General features: G+C 40.3%; 1 protein-coding gene across 6 annotated transcripts in view; it reads right to left on the bottom strand.

Moving 5' to 3' along the window:
* UNC5D (unc-5 netrin receptor D) overlaps window positions 1-18,931 on the bottom strand; it is a 229,631-nt gene that overhangs the window by 107,408 nt on the left and 103,292 nt on the right. The window contains exon 1 of one of the 6 annotated variants that reach the window (XM_075736592.1): window positions 2,415-2,555. The exons of the other annotated variants lie outside the window; for them this stretch is intronic. The gene's annotated coding sequence lies outside the window, so the exon portion shown is untranslated. Of the gene's footprint in view, window positions 1-2,414; window positions 2,556-18,931 lie in introns of those variants that run through there. 6 annotated transcript variants of the gene reach the window in all.

An 18,931-nucleotide genomic window follows, 5' to 3' on the forward strand; every position in this document is an offset into this window, starting at 1 on the left:
TCTTTTCTGTATGGGAAAAGAAACACCATGACCCAAACAGTTTCTCTGACAGATAAAAGGGTCTAGGGAAAGAAACAGTTTCTCTGACAGATAAAAGGGTCTAGGGAAAGAAGCCAGTGATTTTCCTTAAGTCTTGCTAAGGACTGTATTTCTTGCAGAGGACAATGCAGTCCCTTCAGATTCCAATTCACAGTTCAATTTTCCTGAACTATACCTTCTTGTTCAACAATACCAGACATTACATTCTTCTTCATAACTTATCCTAAAATTGCTGGTAATTTTTATGTTGAACAAGCCAAATGAGTAAATCAACAAAGCACCCATTGTACAGGGGTTTTCATGCCATTAGGAGCTGGACTATTTCAATTTTGAAGTGGAGGCTACTTTATGATACTGAGAGGCAGTGCCGTGACGTGTAATGCAACCTACAAACTGAAGCCCTGGACTAAATCAAGAATAGGTCAGAAATACAGACTCTGATACCAAATGCTGTATATTTTATAATGCCCATGATAGGTATGTATAAATCCATAGCTAGAGACCATACCTGATATAAAACTACTTTCCCCCTCCCCCCCTAACGGGAGAGGAAGAGGCATAGATGGCCACCTTTGTGCACTGACAACTCAAGAGCCGCTCTCAAAGCAAAAAGCAGCAATGACATCCCAGAACACTTCCATTTCCAAAAATTATGGAGTATGACATTAAAATCCAACTCCTTCAAACTCCACAAACATGATATTTAGTTCAGTTTCTCAATGTTAAGAGACATGGTGCTTTATGAGCTAGAATAAATGCCAACTTTCAATTAGCAATTTGATGGATAAGGTGCCAATTGCTGAAGTCCAGTGCCATTAGGGTTTTGTCATGCGTCACCTGCCGAGCCTTCCATTGGCAGGTAAAGCGACGTCCTGGTGAGGGACACAATGAAAACCAGGGAGGTGATCCAACAATAGTCCCCTAATTCATTCACTTACCGCTTAAAGCGGTAAGATATTTATACCCTACAAACAGTGTTTGTATTTCTATTCAAGTATTATTTATATGATGACCTCTAATTATCAGTTTGCAAAAGGAAAGAAGATGCTATGTTTCTAAGAGAAGTATCAGCAAAACAATCTTAATGTGAGCCTGGGTTAGTTTCTTCATCATTATGAAGACACTAAGTATCTAGAACCTTCTTTTCCTGATACTGTCTGAACAGCTAAAAATAAATTCAAACTGATGACAGTGAAACAGCATTAGGTTTCCAATTTAGCACAGAACAGCACTCATATTGCTTTTAAAAAGTCAATGAGATTTAAGCACATGCTTGACTTACAACTTGTGCTTAACTCATTTGCCAAGTCTAGTTAATCTGAAGAATTGCATTCTATCAGTGATTGATGCGCCTAACCTCCCCAGAGCTGGTATCTATTTATGACAGAATATTTAACTCTTAAATAGGATTTTATTTAGACACATGAATGAGAGTTCGAGCCAATATCATCCCTCTATACGCCTCCCCTTAAAACACTTAGGACCAGCAGCATGGAAAATCGCACTGATGAAAGAGACTCCCTGCAACTTGTCAGAGCTGTAATAATGGAAGTTCTTATTGCTTCCCAGCTTGATCCCATTGATCTATGTCATGGGAAACAAAGTGAAACACAATACAATATATATACAAATACAATAACACACAATATATTCAAAAAATACCTATTACAAAAGCATGGCAAATCTATTCTGATGCTTAAAAACCTCAGCGAGTTTATCACACACAAAGAATTAGCTCTGCTAAACCAACAAGTAGTCACATATTGCACGTTGGGAACTGAGAACAGAAAGAAATTATACCGATAACAATCTTTTTATTAATAATGTACAAAGCCTTTCCTCAAAATCTTAGATAGCCTGTCAGAGACAAAGGCATTTGCAGTCTTTTTTTTTAAAGCAGAACAAAGTGTAGAGGTTTTTATCTTCCCTTCTAAATGCCAACTGATCCTAAAAAGTCTTACAAACACTACAGATGCCTTACCTTAATAAGCAACGGCTGTTGAATAAACATATATTGCCACAGATACATGACTCACTAAATTAAGTCATAAGAGATGACATTGGCAACTAATCCCCAACATACTGTTTACCTCCATCTATTCATTTACGTAGTCTCCAATAACGTGGTGAAGAAAACAGTGAAGAAAAGGCATTTAACTTCTTAAAGTCTGCAGACTTAATTTCTATTTAATTTTATTTTCCTTGAAGCAACTTTTGCTTCTTTCTTTATTTCCCAATGTTGGAAAGCTCCATAAATATATATGTATAAATAATTTTTTTTTTTTTTTTTTTTTACTTATGTCAAAAAAGAAAAGATTGGGCTTCAGTTTCTGGATCTTGCCAAAGAGAAAGTGAATGCGGGTTTGAGCAAGTACCTTGTTTCTGAGCTTCGGCTTCTGATCTGTAAAATGGCACTTTTCTTCCTTCAGTCTCTGTGCATTTATGTCGCAGTCTCTTCACAGTAAAGCTCTCTTGTCAGTAGAATGACTTGTATTGCTTACCACAGCATACTGTAATTTAATTATGTTTGGAAACTACAGCATATGAATGAGAAAGCCATTATAGCAGTAAGAAAGAGAGAACAGAAAAAAATAATAGGTAGAAGCGCAAAAAGCACATATTTTGTAAAATAAGAATTCAAGTGGGGAAATTTTATTGTGGGCTTTTTTTTTTTTAAGTTGTGAATCTGCAGCCAGCTTTCTAATTAACACTTCCATTGGCGCTGCTTGTGAACTATGAACACTGATAAAATGGTCGGATCACGTAGCTGCTAACATTCTCATATTACTTTCTCCAACAGTTTCTGTAAGTATCTAATATCCTCAGACATAAATAATGAGAATTCAATCATAGGAGTATTTGGGGCCTCTTCACAAAAGCACTAAGTTAAGTAACAGAAAGAACTTGCATTTCAATGAGACTTGAGAACTTCTCCTGTCCAAGTAAAATCCAGGGATACAATACAGTTCCCGAATATGACTCTTAGTTTCTATCGGAAGTTCGTGACGCCATGAGCACCGTAAGGTACCACACATTCAGCCCAGTGAGATGCACTTCACTGAACACATGATGTAAATCAGGAACTGAAAGAGAAATTGAAGGGAGGTGAATGGAAGTGAATTTCACACAAAGCCCAGCATGATGTTACAGCTTTTTTGGAAAAGTCACAAAATTAAGGATTTTGTGCAGAAAAGAAAAAAGAAAAAGTGTCACTTTTGTACATGCTTGACCAACTAGATGAAAACATGTACCACTCAAAACTAAACTATTATTTTTAGCCTATTTCAACACTTGCAGGAAAGAAATAGCATCTCTTAGAATCTGCCAGCCTACAATTACCTTCACAGACTTAAGAACAGACATGCACGCACCCGTACACATTGGGCCTGACACCTTGTACCTAGTAAATGATCAGAAGCTGGTTTCAGACTGCCCCAAGCCCCATCAGCTACATTCAGAACGTCCTTCCTTATCTCTTACGAAAACTACAGAGGAGAATGTGGAATTATTCAAGAACTCTGTTCAAATGCTCTATGAACAATATCCTTTTCATATATGCCAGATGATAAAAATCACTTGTTACTTCAGTGCTGTTTGAGTCATCTTCTCCCTAAGAAAAGCAGTATTATTAACCTAGTGTGTTTATCACCAGCTCTGTGATTGAAAGCCCTTTTGTTCCAAGACTTGACGATTTATTTGTCAAGTCTGACAGCTCTGATGTAGCCTTGCAGTGAGTATCAGGGTCTGAAAAGGAATTTACAAAACCATGAGCTGTAGGAAATAGCCAAAATCATGGCAAAGTGTGATATTTGAAATGAGAAGGAGACAAACTAGATACCTAGATAAAAATCTGCATTTCCATAAAAAGCTCACTAAAAAGATAGAGAAGTATTATGGAACACTGAAATGCTAGCTCTCACGAGTGTTTAAAAAATCCTTTATAGATTTTATAGCAGATACACATATCTAAATTCCATCTAGACATCTTTCATTCTAGTTCTTGAAAAATCAACAGGTACAAATGAGATACAGACATTTAGTGTAAAAGATAAGATACCCTCTCTGCTTTTGCCAGTGTAGTAAAATTACTGGTGTTACCTTAGGCTGAATTCCAATACGTGAGTTTGGAAAATAAGCCCTTGATATGATTAACCTTATCACATTTTCACAGTGCTGTATTGTGACATATTTTAAGTAATTTTCTTAATCAGAAAACTCCACCGTATACTGCGAGAAACGTAACCTATGGGCACAGCCAAGCCCATAACCATTTGACTAAATCAGGATCTAATCAAAAGAAATAAACCAACTTCAGCAGATTCACAACACACAAAAGTCAACGCATATATCCAAAGGAGCATTACATACTGGGTCCTCTTTAACGAACAATATTTAGGTCAGATTTGGTAACGTATTTGTGTACATAACCATACATCACATAAGCACAGAAATTATGGGCCAGACCCCTCTCTGGTATGAAGTTGCACGGCTTCGTTTAAGTCAAGAGCCGAATACACAAATCTTTTTATTATCCACAGACAGGCTTATAGATTTACATACGTCTATAATTGGCTTTAACACTGGACTTGACATTAAATCTGAAATCTGTCAGAATCTCCATTATGAGACATTCACAAGCTTGAGTGTAATACAGCAGCGAGAGAAGCTGCCAGGACTCTACGTATCTAGCTGGACTTGGACACTCTCCAATTACACCAAAAGCTGTTTTGTCAATGCAAGAAGAATAAATCAGAGAAGATGTATTTCACCTTTTCGAAAGCCAAGCAATCAGCTCATCCATCATCTTCCATCAGTGAGAACTTTAGTAAATAGAAGCAGAATAGGAGTCAATAAAATATGCTTAAATACCACCCAGGCCTTTACTTGCTGTGCTTTTAATTTGGTAAATAAATGCCTTCCGTTGGGCACGCACCCTAGAGTCTTTGCCGTGACGCAGATTAAGTGCTCTGTTAGCATTGCATTGCCGAATGGATCTCAGAGGTATAGCTAACTATTATGGCCTTGAAACATTCAGCCTAAATCTCCCTGCTGCTTAATTTCAAACATTAAAAGGTGCATGTGGGGGTAAGAAAACTCTGGAGTTAAAAATATAACCCGTTTTATGGTTTTATTTAATCTGTTAACTACACAAACAAGAAATGTGTGTCTTACAGGCAAGAAGCAAAAGTGTAATAATATCCAAGAAATCTGGTAGAATATATTGTTAATTAAATTGAGTGTAGCCCCAAAAGGCACATTCTGTCTCTTTTTTGAGGCTTAATTAAGAATAATATCAAGGGGGAAAAAAAATCACCATGAAATCACCATGTATGAATTAAGCAGTATGGGCAAGAAAAGGGGCCTTCCCTTGCAAGAGTTCTTACATGGCTGTGAGGATTTTTCATTCCGGTCATCTTTTTATTGATCTGTTTTTAAAGTAATGCATACTAGATGGTGAATATTTAATAAGTTTTCATTAGGTTGATATAAAATCTAGTACTCTGTGCATAAAATGAAGTAAAAGAAGAAAAAGAATGCACAAAGACTTGATTTTCAGAAGTGCTCAGCATCTATAGGCATAACTTCATTTCAGAAGAACTCTGTCCCAACTTTGAAAAAAAAAAAAAAAAACAACCAACCCACCCACAACCAAACCAAAACCCAAACCACCAACAATCAAGGAAGAATTCATTGTATCAGGTATATGCGACACTTGGAACAAATCAGCCAAGAGCCTGGTAATGAACAACTAGATTCTGAATATTTAGGCCAGTCAATGAAATCGCAGTTGCTGTGATCATGAAACCCATTCAGACTCTGGTTCGCTGAACCGTAAAAATGTTTGCATGCGTTGCTCTGGAGTTTTTTCAGATTGTATTTTCCAGTTAGGCAAGTGCAGGATTTTTACAAGATAAAGGGCTGATGGTATTGCTGTCTCTGAGGGACTGGTGACCAGAACTGCTGCACTCCTTCCATTTCCAGGAGTGGTGAGCTCCCTTTGGATCACAGGACAAGCCACCAGTGACGGCAGAGTAAGAAGAAGCACAGAAGCCCAGAAATTAAAATGGAAAATGGTAAAGAGAAAATTCACTTTAACCTCTATCTACCAAAACAAAAGAGCAACTCAAGTGAAATGATTTCTTTGAATAAAGAACGGATGGTGGAGACAGGACGGTAAAGGAGGAAGAATTTATTTCTATTTAACCTCAAATTCAGTAAATATAACTAAAGGGGAGATGCTGACAAATGAAAGCCTCACTTTTAATAGATGCATGTGATTGTTTCTAATGGAATGTTGCACTTCAGGAAAAATACAGGCCATCACATAGAGAAGTCAACACATGGTGACAATACATACATAGCCAATGAGGGATATTCATACTGAATTCACAGATTTTGATGGACATCCAGTGGGCTTTTAACACCAATTTATTCCAAGATGGGCCTTAGCAAAGCTGCCAGACATATGCTATTTGTTGAATCTTGTTTCCTGCCGTTTAAATGACCTTTACTATTTTTTACTAATGTTTGCCTCTAATCCGTGTCTGGCATAACACTGAATTATTAATCACAATGCCTGAAGTGTGTGCAAAGGCTGTTTGAATAGCAGAATGCACCACAACGCATGCTCAAGAGGGCTAAGAAGAGTTTAGATGCCTCGAAGGCCACAGGTACAGGGCCCATACTCCTGCAAAAATGGTAGGATAGTTTGATAGAGGAGGACAGAATGACTCTCTTCCTTGTCTCTGGACGTGAAGGAAGTCCATTATCTATGCCACTTCTTCGCTTAAGAACTTCAAAGAGGTGAGGTGTAACCTTTTGGATTTGGTTACAAAGACTGGGCATAACAGTATAGCCCCTATTTTCTCACAGTCTTAAACAGCATTAATTAATTAATTAAACTACAACCTATTCCTAGGGTAGAAAGAGTTTTGCTTGCAAAATCACATTCTAATTGTCACAGGGTGGAGGTGGTAATTCCTTGTGGGGGTTAGTATCAGCCATATAAACATTTATACATCAAAGGGCATTTAGCACAGCACAAGACAGAATGCCAAAGAAACAGGCCAAAGGAGGAAACAGCAACACTATCAAGACAGAGCTTTACCTAAGGGATTTCTACAGCTGATTAGCATCACCCACCACAGTCTAAGTGTTCTTCCCGTCCTCTGTCCTATCACACTGGAGCTGCTTCTGGCCCTGCCAAGCAATGAGATGAGAGATTTCTTTCTGGAATTGTATAAATGTCTTTGAAAATACACAACTGCTTAGTTTCTTTATATTGCTGGCAGATTTCATACCTAAATTAGCTGATGTTACGGATGCTTCAAGAATAAATTCTTTTTATTCCCCACATGCTTTCCTATTATGCTTAGTAATGCACTACACAAAACACATGCATTGTCAAACACCATAGGGAAAAGCAATAAAAGTATCAGTAGGGAAGTAGCAAAATGAGAAAAAAAAAAACATTCAGCAATCTTTAATGAGGTCCTTCTGGTCTCTAGCTGAAGCTCCTAGGAGCAAGGCATGGAAATTCCATAGAACTTTTTTTTTTTTTAAATTAAAAATCCTCAAATACAAACTTGATCAAATGTCAATTTTTCAAGGTAACAACATACTGTTTCTTTTGCAAGCAATTTTGATGTGAAAGAGTAATCTAATCAACAAATCCCATCCTTCTCATTTTTATGGCATTTCAATTTCAAGTTCTAAATTTTAAATTAGTCTTATGTCTGGAATAGAGACAGTCATCCTCTTGTTTGCTCTTTCTTCCTGGTTCAAGAACAGAGATTTTCACGTGAGTACAACTCTCTAGCTGCCAGCAGCATCTTCTATGGAGTGAGAAACGTGTATTGTGAAGACAAAAAGAATAAAAAGGAGGACCATAATCCAAGTCTCCTGGCTGAGCTAACTTCTGTATCTTAATAACCTCGCCGACAAAACTACTGAGCAGGCACTTACTCTGTTTTTCAAAGGAGAAGCCCAGAGAATAGCTGAGGCTATACAATCTGATATAGAAGATCAGGTCAAAAAATATAAGATGCACCCCTGTCTCTTGAGTCACTGGCCCCCAGTGACTATAAAGTGTGCATTAATTTGCTGGGGACTTTCTTTCTGAAAAAGCTAATTTGTTGAAGCTGCAACTGCTGGGTCAGGAATTTATTTTTCTTTCTTCTCACCTGTTGGACCTGTTCCATATGATATGGTTAATGAAATATGAATTGAACAAGAGGAAGAGGAGGCTATTCCAGGTGAGGCAAGAAGGAGATAAATTCAACTTCTCCACACCGCAAGACAATATCCCAGCCTCTGAACTTCTCGCTACGCTGTGGTGACCATGTGGCTTTTTGGGCTATTGGTTTGTAACACAGTCTCAGACAAAGCCCTCTAGACACTGCTGTGATCCTGTCAAATGCCAGGCAGCTCAGGCCAAGCAAAAGACAGTAGATACAGTTACCAAGTATTTCCTGCACTAAAACCAGGATTCCTCGCTTCCTATTCCACAGCAAGTCAAATACCCCTCACAAAACACATAGACTTGGTTCAGCAATGCAGGCTCAGCATCTGCACGCGCTGTTGGGCGACAGATTCTCTCCCCAGACACTAGTAGTTCTTTCCCTCCCTCAACACCTCCTCTCCTGATGCTCCCTTGAACCATCCCTCCTCTCCTGCTGTTCCACAGAACCTTCCTCTTTGCCTTCTGTTTGTTCTTCCCCTCACCTAACACTCTTGTTATTCCCCCTCCTCCTTGTCCCCTGGAAAACAGTACTTTTTATCTCTTTTTAAAAGCAATATAATTTTTTATCTCTTCCTCTGTAGTGATATAAACAGGAAAAGCTAAACATGGATGCTCTTAGGAGAATTCAGATGGCCTGGCCCAGTTTGCTTCCTAAAAGTCACATTTTATGGGAGCTGTATTATCACTGTGAAATATCACCTCCTGGTGATGACACAGCAGGTAATAAACCCCCTCCTATTGCCAGGATAACAGTTGGGAGCTATTAAGGAACAGGGACAAGAAAGGATGGGAGTGCAAGAGAAAAAAAGCACGCAAGAATTGCTGCCTTTTAATATTCATTAGTACAAAATGGAGGCACACAAAGGCATTTTCAAACTTCATAAATACTTCTGACAGCCTGTGATGCATCTGGAATTAAATAACCCACAGTGCTGCGAAACTGCTGCCAGCAACAGGTACGGGCTGCGACAGCAACTTCGCCCCTTCGGGCAGCGAGATCGGGAAGCAAACTCTGCAAGTGCGGGGCAGTGCCATACCAAAACCCGGAGACCGCTCTTGCATGGACTGATACAACCACAGAGTGTGAGCAACAGAACAGAAATCATAGAAGGGAAAATAAATGCGATGTAGTAAAGAGGAGGAGCTGACAGCAGCTTGCTAGAGCCTCCATCTCACAGGCTCCTCTTTGGAGTGCCAGGTACCACAGGATCTACCCAGTCTCTGTTCAAAGCCGCTTTTTTAAGGATGTATCGAAACAGCTATCAGAAATCTCCTGGCCTTACTTTTCCCAGTATCAAGAGCCCCCAAGTGCAACGAGTCAGAACTTTATTATAGCAGGATTAGGAGAAAAGGCTAACACAATGCTCGGCTTCGGTATCTATACCTGAATCTATCCCCTAGAGCAGTATTTTTCCTAGAGTCCGCATGCTTGATGAAAAACCCAATTCTCTCCCCTGGATAAAAGAGAAAAAACCAAGGTCACCAGCCAAGCTCAAGACTCAGAAGGCCAAGTTCCAATTCCTGGAAGCTCTCAGTCAGCTGCACGCACAACTCACCCTGTTCAGGACCAGCTTTATGTTGACCTTACATCTGAAAAACACTGAACGCAACAAACCACCTCCATGTATTACCAATAACACTCCCTAATCTATTACAGTTACTGTGAACTTAGTTAAATTGCACTTGGTTGAAGAAAAATTAGCATTTTCCTACGTGGTTAAAAACCCCTGTACTTTGTACCTTGAAGTCTCTCTATCACTCAGCATTTTATCCAGCCTCAGCAATCACCAAGGCCTTTGCAGTTTCTTAGAAATGGAAAGCATTGATCTCCTACTATTAAAAGTTTATTCAGACAAAAAAATTGCTCAGTCCCCAGCACTTACCATCAGCCTGGTATTCATGGGAATAAAGTATCTGCAGATAGCAAATTCTCAGATATTTCAGGTTTCACAATGAGTGTAAATAATAGCCTTTTGAACAAAACATACTCCGGACACGTCAAGATTTCATTTACTTTTCCTAATCCAGGACATGGCAATCAATTACATAATTTATCCCACAATTAAGTACAACCCCACCCACCTTTGTATTTGTGCTGTGAAAATGGGTCCCATGAATTGTAAAGAGTACAGAACAATTGAAAATTAGCCCATAATACTTCAGATATTTGAAGGTTTGGAAAATACTGAATTAGAGATGTTATGTCGTCCCCTCCATTTAGTATACTCAACTTCAAACAGAGAAAATGAGCAATAAAGTTTAGCCTAGCACTGAAAGTTGCTAAAATGACAATTATGTGAAACAAAAATCTTTCTTACTCTCAAAGGAACGTGTGAGTCAGCACACTTATCTGTATTGGGAAAAATACTGAACGGTGGCGTTCCGTTTCCAGAAAATACCCACATTGGTAGGTACCGCACGGTGAGTGCAGACAGCACTTTTTGCTCAGTACCGCAGCTCTCGGGTGCTCCACCTTATGCTGTGGAGATCTTCCGCAGCACTGCGCTGTGGCTACAGCCTTTTCGTCCCGTGTTAAACTATCGAGTCTGCCTCCAGACAAAGCAGAGCTCACATCTGTATTTTTTTGTAATCAGGTCATCGGCCTGTTGGGTCCTGGGCAGACCTGTAAAGCCTACTGGATAACAATTAACAGGATAATGACTATGAGGTACCAGTTTACACCACCAAAGAAAATAATCATGTTTTGGGAAAGCCAAATGACTCCCCGAATGGTTTTGACTAATGACACTGTAATTTACTGTAACCTCCAAGTTTACCATTCGCGTGTTTCCAAATTACACCAGAATTGTGTCGTTTGCACTTTTAATCTTGTAAAAACTCTCTGACAGCCATACACATTCCATGGGGGAGGATTCCTAATTTATGTAAAGTATTACAGAAAATGATCTATATGACAGTTTGGTATAAAATGCTAAATGCAAGTCATTACTCACTGAAGATAATTTGAGAGTATTGTGTCAGGGGAGACATTAGATTACAGAGGATAAAAAGTAGGAATAGGTATTCACATATTTATTCGTATTTGCATAATCAACTGAAGGAGATAGTGGATGTTCTCTGGGGCCCAACTAGCGTACAATGAACTGAACAACAGTTTGGAAACTTTCTATTATTTTTCACACTATCAATACTTTTTTTTTTTTTTTTAAACTTTTTATTTTCTGGTCTTGCAAAGAGAGATGTAGTACTTATCCCAGAAATAAGCGTATTCTTGGGTTCTGTTGTTGCTTGCAACTAGCAAGAGACATGGTATCAGCTGGCTACTGACTACGGAGATGGAAGTAGTGCAAGGTCATTTTGGTAGCCAGCACTATTAAACAGTTTCTTTCTTTGCTGCTTCAATTCTGGAATTGCAGGATTAACCTCTTATTCTCCATCATGGGGAAAGAGTGCCCGCATCTCCCTCCTTTCAAGCAATGGAAGAAAGGGTAGCAATACAATAAACCTAAACAATATTTATTTATATATGGCTTTCCATGAAATTCATGGCTGCTTCTGTGCTATGACACACAACCCAGAGACTTTTGCTGAAGTGGTTAGTGAGCATATCTGAACAGTATGCCTCTACCAGCTGGATACTTCATGGTCCTTCTCTTCAAGTAGGAGCTACTTATTTTCTACTTCAGAACGCAATACTCAAAATTACAATTGTCCCACTGAAAACTATTCCCTTTTTTTCTTTTTCCTTTTTTTCCCAGACTAACATACCAGCTAAAACGCATTACAAACCAATTATATTCACCAGCTGCATAGCTGGATTTACGCTAGTGAACATCAGCATTTAACCTAGACAGCAGTTAATGAGATAGCTGGAAATGGCAGCCACACATCAGCAGCTTTGGAGCAATTCCTCCAGAATTAATGACCTGTCAGAACTTCATGAACACACAGAAAGCTATTCTCTCCAGTTCTGTTTAACAGCCAAAAAGAACTATGTGGCTCCCTGTCCCTCCACTCTTTGCTAATTCTCCTTATGCTTATTTCAGCTTCCATAGCCTGAAGGTTTTATCTTCCCGTGGAGTTTGTGTACTCAGAACTCTTCTGTTTTAATGATTCCATCTCCTGTTGTGCCCTCTGTTGCAGCATACTGTTTATACAACTCTTTTTCAAATGTCTTCTAGAAAAGGAGGGCTGGTAGAGCTGATGGTGTTTTATCTCTCTTGGTTCCTTCTGTTTCTGATTATCCCAGACACACACCAACACTATCGCAGACAGATAAGCAGCTCCGTACTTCCAGTGCTCTAGTAAGCACGTTCAGTCGGAGTTACTCCTCCCTGCATCTCCATTTTTCTCCTTAAATGTAGGATACATTGGTCAGTATGTAACTGGGGAGGGGTCTAAGGGAGTCGTGTACTGCCCTCTATTTTTATGACAGCAGGATCCCTCTGCAATGCATTAAGATTTAGAGGAGAGAACTAAATCCTGTGTGCAATTGTAATCATCCTTGGCTACATATATGTGTTCTCAGCTATCTATTTCTTACTGCTCGATAGGACAGCGTATCTATCTGGCACAAAAGGATCCTCGTTCCACTAACATACTTCTCCCTGGGCAAATCAATCATTTAATGATTGTGTTGGTTTTGCGTGGCAAGGTCTTGGTAGCGGGGGGGCTACAGGGGTGGCTTCTGTGAGAAGCTGCCAGAAGCTTCCCCTGTGTCTGACAGAGCCAATGCCAGTCGGCTCCAAGACGGACCCGTCGCTGGCCAAGGCCAAGCCAATCAGCGCCTCTGTGATAACATATTTAAGAAAGACAAAAACAGTTAGAGAGAGTTTTTGCAGCCAGAGAGAGGAGGGAGAAGATGTAAGAACATCTGCAGACACCAAGGTCAGTGAAGAAGGAGGGGGAGGAGGTGCTCCAGGCGCCGGAGCAAGATTCCCCTGCAGCCCGTGGTGAAGACCATGGTGAAGCAGGCTGTCCCCCTGCAGCCCATGGAGGGAGGATGAGGGGGTGTAGCGATTCCACCTGCAGCCCGTGGAGGACCCCACACCGGAGCAGGTGGAGGCACCTGAAGGAGGCTGTGGCCCCGTGGGAAGCCCGCGCTGGAGCAAGCTCCTGGCAGGACCTGTGGATCCGTGGAGAGAGGAGCCCACGCCAGAGCAGGTTTGCTGACAGGACTTGTGACCCCGTGGGGGACCCACGCTGGAGCAGTTTGCTCCTGAAGGTCTGCACCCCGTGGAGGAGACTCACGTTGGAGAAGGCCGTGAAGGACTGTCTCCCGTGAGAGGGACCCCACGCTGGAGCGGGGGAACAATGAGTCCTCCCCCTGAGGATGAAGAAGCGGCAGAAACACCGCGTGATGAACTGACCGTAACCCCCACTCCCCGTCCCCCTGTGCCGCTGGGGGGGGGCGGAGGTTGAAGCCGGGAGTGAAGTTGAGCCCGGGAAGATGGGAGGGGTGGGGGGGAGGTGTTTTGGGATTTTGGTTTTGTTTCTCATTCCTCTGCTCTGTTTTGCTTGGTGGTGGATGGGATGAATTCCCTCTCTGGGTTCGGTCTGTTTTGCTCGTGGTGATGGTTGGAGAGTGGTCTCTCCCTGTCCTTGTCTCGACCCGTGGGTTTTCTTTTATTGTGGCTTTTCTCCCCTGTCTCATGGGGGAGGGGAGTGGTGGAGCGGCTCTGGTGGGCACCTGGCCCCCAGCCAGGGTCAACCCACCACAATGATACACTGAACTTTGTCATCATAACGCCAACTGTAGATTTCATAAAAAAATCACGCAGCTCATCTTGTGGATCTAATGGCCAGACTGCAACCGCAGGAAAAGAACCAACCTCCTAAGGGTGAAAACTACAGCTTTACTATCTCCCATGGCTATTTAAATATAGGATTCTAAGTCCACTTTAAAAGAAATAGGCATTCCATTCATCATGCGTAAACTGCTATTCCAACATGAAAAGCTTAGGCAAGTATGATACTGGTTTTCCAAAAAAGCAGGATTTTGTTGGGAAAAAGACTCAAACGCTATCGACTACTGAAATGTTCCAGACAAACACCAACTGCAGGCTTCTTTTCCAAACCTATTTGGTTACACCTGACACCTCAAAAGGAAGTTTAGGGGCAACTTCTCCTTAACTTTTCACTCTATGGAGCGATTGAATCACCTTCAATATAATTTCTATATATAATCGACCTTTTTAGTCCAGATGTTGCTAAGAAATTAATGAGGCAACCCCCCAACAGAACAATTTTCTTATGCAATTTAAACATGAACCTTCTTTAACATAACATGTCTCAATGTTTTTATTTGTAACTTAAACAAAATACGCCAAAGCCAAATACACTTCAAAGCGTCAACTCTAGACCGCTGGCAAAGCGTGTCCATATGTGTGTGTGTATGTAGAACTCTGGCAACGTGTGCATCTCTCATATTTTTAAGAAGTTGCACGCCATGCATATGACCTGACCAACATCTTTGTTTCAGCACTTGTCATGCACATGCTGGTATAAAGTCATCAGACAGATTTACAAGCTTGTATTGATACACCCTTTGATAATCCAAGTTTGAAGCCTCCTGACAACGTTTGCATATCAATTGATGCTTTTCTGTGGAATACGGGGCTCTGTGCTTTCCCCACACAAACCTCTCTGAACGCTGGAGCCATCCTGCTGCTCTCTGTCACGTGAGAAGTGCGATAGCTACGCTTGCGATTTCTTGCTAGCAGGCATACATTTAAACATAAAACACTATCCGCAGTAGTAAATATCATTTGCAATACTAACAGTATTATTATTTTTAAAATCCATATGTCTGCAGGATGATGTACTGACAAATGGATATTTTTGATAGTTAGGTCCCATTTCACACTACTTCATAGACAACTTTGGACAAGTTACAATTTAGACTTCAGCCTGGTGAAATGCCTTGAATTACCCTTTCAGTTTTTAAAATAAGGAGGTTGCAGAGGGTTAAAAGCGACAAAGTTTTCAGTATCTAAAGAGCCTACAAACATGCAGCTTACTGCAGTGTTTCTTGGGTAGGTGGTTGAGCATACTGAGGAAGCACAGATGGTGTCTGGTGAATAGTGCAAATTCAGATATCTGTGAGACAAAATAGACACAACCTGAATTTCATTTATGTTTTCACCAATTCCATTGGGCTTTTCTGTCTATGAAAGTCACTGGGACAGAAATTCTTCAGTTCTATTGCTCCAGCAGAGAGTGCAGGAGTATATGCGACAATACTGCTGCATGGCTGCTGATCCCGGGCACCCTCGGATACGCAACCTCATTAATCCTGAGGAGATTTTCAATAGGCAAAGCTACGCAGGACGAGACGGGGCTGGGCACGGGCAGCTTGCAGGAACGCATTCTCCAGTATTTTTTCCAATGCTGGCCAGAAAATCTAGAAATGTTTTGTACAGCATTTTAATAGGTTAAAAAAAGTGGTTACTTTTAAACAAGGTTTTTAAACTCTTTTAAGACTAAGTTACGATTTTGCACATATTCATTCCAAAATCTGAGGGGGCAGGCCTTGATAAAATCCTATATAATTTCTAAGAATAAAGATTAGTGACAGATGCTCTTTTGCCAACATTTATTGAACTTATTTTAATTTAAAAACAAACAATCCGCCCCGAGTGACAATTTATCTGCATTTCCTTATGCAAAGAGAGGAAAGGCACAGTTTGAAGTATTATGGGGTACCAGGGCTGACAGGCAGGGTATCCCACTTCTAAAGTGAAGCTCACTAACAGCATAACTAAGAGCTACAGAAAAATACTCATGAGCTGCAAGTCTCCTGCTACATAAAGACAGTGATACAGTGATACAGTTTTAGTAGGCTAATTGGTAATTAAGTGTTTTCATAACACTGCTTATGTTTCAACTTATGCCTTCATGAAATCATTGTAATATAACAGCTAATTAAGATTATTTATTGGTAAGTACACGTCATAATCCTTTTAAATGCCCTGTAAAACTACCTTCAAAAGCATCTGTACCAAGACAGAACATGCGACTGAAGAATTATGACTTCGAGCTTTTTGGAGTTTCACTGTGTGAGACAGCCCAAGCTTTCTGAAGGTGTAATGTGCTTCTCCTGTCCGTGCCCATGAATCGCTTTAAATACTGCCTTGCAACAAAGAGAACAAATTCGGGGACAGATATCCTGGATCTCACTCAGAATTAACCCTCTGCTTTTGCATTTTGCTAACAGGCATGTAATTCTCCGTGTAACTGTTAGATAAGTAGAAAAAAAAGTAAACAGAAAGTGCTTGTTTTGAGCCAGTTGCTGAATTAGCCAATGAAATCTATAAAAATCCCACACAAAGCTACATGTAAAGCAGAACTTTACTTATGAATAACCACAGCATTACTCTATGAGACATCACAAAACTTCTTTAAATCAAATTTACTTCAGTTCAGATTTATTATGACCTTCTATGAATTTCTGTAAGTACTCAACTGATTCACAGCGGTGCAAAGAATCACAGTGAGTTTGAGGGACTGTGGGTACAATCTGCTTTTAGCTCCTGATTTTAAGACCTGTTTGCTAACTCTTCCCATATTGTCACTATACATACGTGGGAAAAGAATATGGGAGAGTCATTAAACACTGTACATTTTCCCCAATACATCACAATGACAGTAAACACGTGTGCTAAATAATAGCGTACCAGCAGCAGGCTGTTACTACAGACACACACACAGACACACGATGCATTACTACGACAAGTTTAACATCTCGACACTTCTCAAGCATAGACTGTAGCATGGGAGGCAACATACTGAGATGAACAATCACCAGCACGTTGAGAGACTACTTGAAAAAAATTACTGAACGAATGGCACTTCCTTAAAAAAGAAAAACAAACAAACAAACAAACAAAATAATCCAAGCACAAGCTACCTGCAGTGTACTCCCATGGTCTTTTCCGCAACTACAGCGTGTGGCTTGGATCACTCACAGACCAAATCATTTTCAGACGTCTCACATGTACATAGCTTCCCTGTCATCCTTATTCCATCCTTGTCCAAGCCCAGATTTATGCACTGCTTTTTCCATCCCTTACCACTCTTCCGTATTAAAAAATAACATTAAAAAGCACCACTTCAAATACCGTAGAGCTCCTTAGAGAAATGTATGGCTTCTTGCACTGTTCTAAGGTGAGCACTGCTACCATGTTTGAGACAATTAGATGCAACTACTTCAATTTTGTTTTACTTGGAATAGCCACTGTGCACACACCACGAGGAGTGCAGACAGCCCCAGACTCGTGGCAGGTCCAGCCACCAGATGGGAGATTAAAGCGAACCTTCAAATCCAGTTTTGAGCGTCTGGCTTTTGGACACTGTATCAGCTGCTTAAGATCTTAGGATTTCACTGTGATGAAATCTGCACATCCAATAGTTAAAGAAAAGGCAACAGCTCTATTATTTTGTAAATGAAAAATATAAGTATATCCGAACTAATTCCTCCAACATCAGGACTATAAGAGTATTGTTATGTACAGGGTTTTTTGGAATAAAATTTGCACTTCTACTCTTATGCCTGTTAGTTTACAGCTCTAGGAATGCTTTACCCAGACTTCCCCCATTTCATTCAAGGGCAGCAGATGAGGAATTCACAGGAAGGTCCCACTCTAAGTCCCCTACACAGAGAAACTTTTCACTGGTCTTTGGTCCCAGTGAGCACGCAGGACAGCAGTGCAATCATTATACATTACAATCAGATAGTAACACAGGCATTCTAGGTCAGATAAGCTACACAACCCGAAAAGGCAGTATTGCTAAACCCGTGACGGATACCTAGAACCCAGCGAGATAGGGAATATCAGCAATTGGACCAAACGCGGCTTACAATTGGACCAAACCTTGGTTACAAGGGCTGGTTGGGACTGCCGGCCGAGGACTGACATTAAAATGTTTCATTTTGATTCCTACTTCTATTTCTAGCCTCTTTACTGTCATAGGCAAATACCTTCCTAACTATGCCTCCTCTCTCTCCTGCTACCTTCCTCTTCCGTACTTTGGCAAGCTGATGAGCCAAGTCAGTTTTCAAGCTTGCAAAAGGATTAAACACCGTTCCAGGTTTCAGAGGAAAGTTTCAGAGAAATTCTGAAACGTTTTACGTTTTCAAATTGAAAAACAAGTGAAGCACATAAACTTGCTTTCCCTTTTTGTAAAAAAACTGCCTAGAAAAGTGAGCTTAGCAGGTCTGCTAATTAAAGAGTTAAACTTTAATTCCTAGTACTCCTTGGAAAGGCAACAGTAGAGAACGCAAGTTATGTCGTGCCTGTTCCCACCCAGAGCCACTGGGCTACTTTAGTGCATTCAGAGTAGAGATTTAATTGCATCTTTCACAAAACATACCAGGTTTTATTTTAATATTATTCTTGTTGCAAGAAATTGAGTAGTATTTGAGCTTTTTTCCAGCAGAGGAAAGATTTAATATTTGCGAAGTTTTCTAAATTCTTTAACATCCAAGTTAAAATTACTTCAGGAGGAAATGTTGGCAGGACAATTTATTTGCAAGGAAAAATTTCTAACTCTAATAGTTTGTGTTTGAAAATATTTCTGCCTCTCAACACTGGACATTTTCAAGAGCCTTCTTCCATTTTCCAGACTAGTAGAAACATAATTTCTATAAAACAACCAATGGAATATGAAACAATTCATAGCCAAGAAACA

This window comes from Balearica regulorum, chromosome 27, assembly GCF_011004875.1.
Source record: "Balearica regulorum gibbericeps isolate bBalReg1 chromosome 27, bBalReg1.pri, whole genome shotgun sequence".
NCBI lineage: Eukaryota > Metazoa > Chordata > Aves > Gruiformes > Gruidae > Balearica > Balearica regulorum.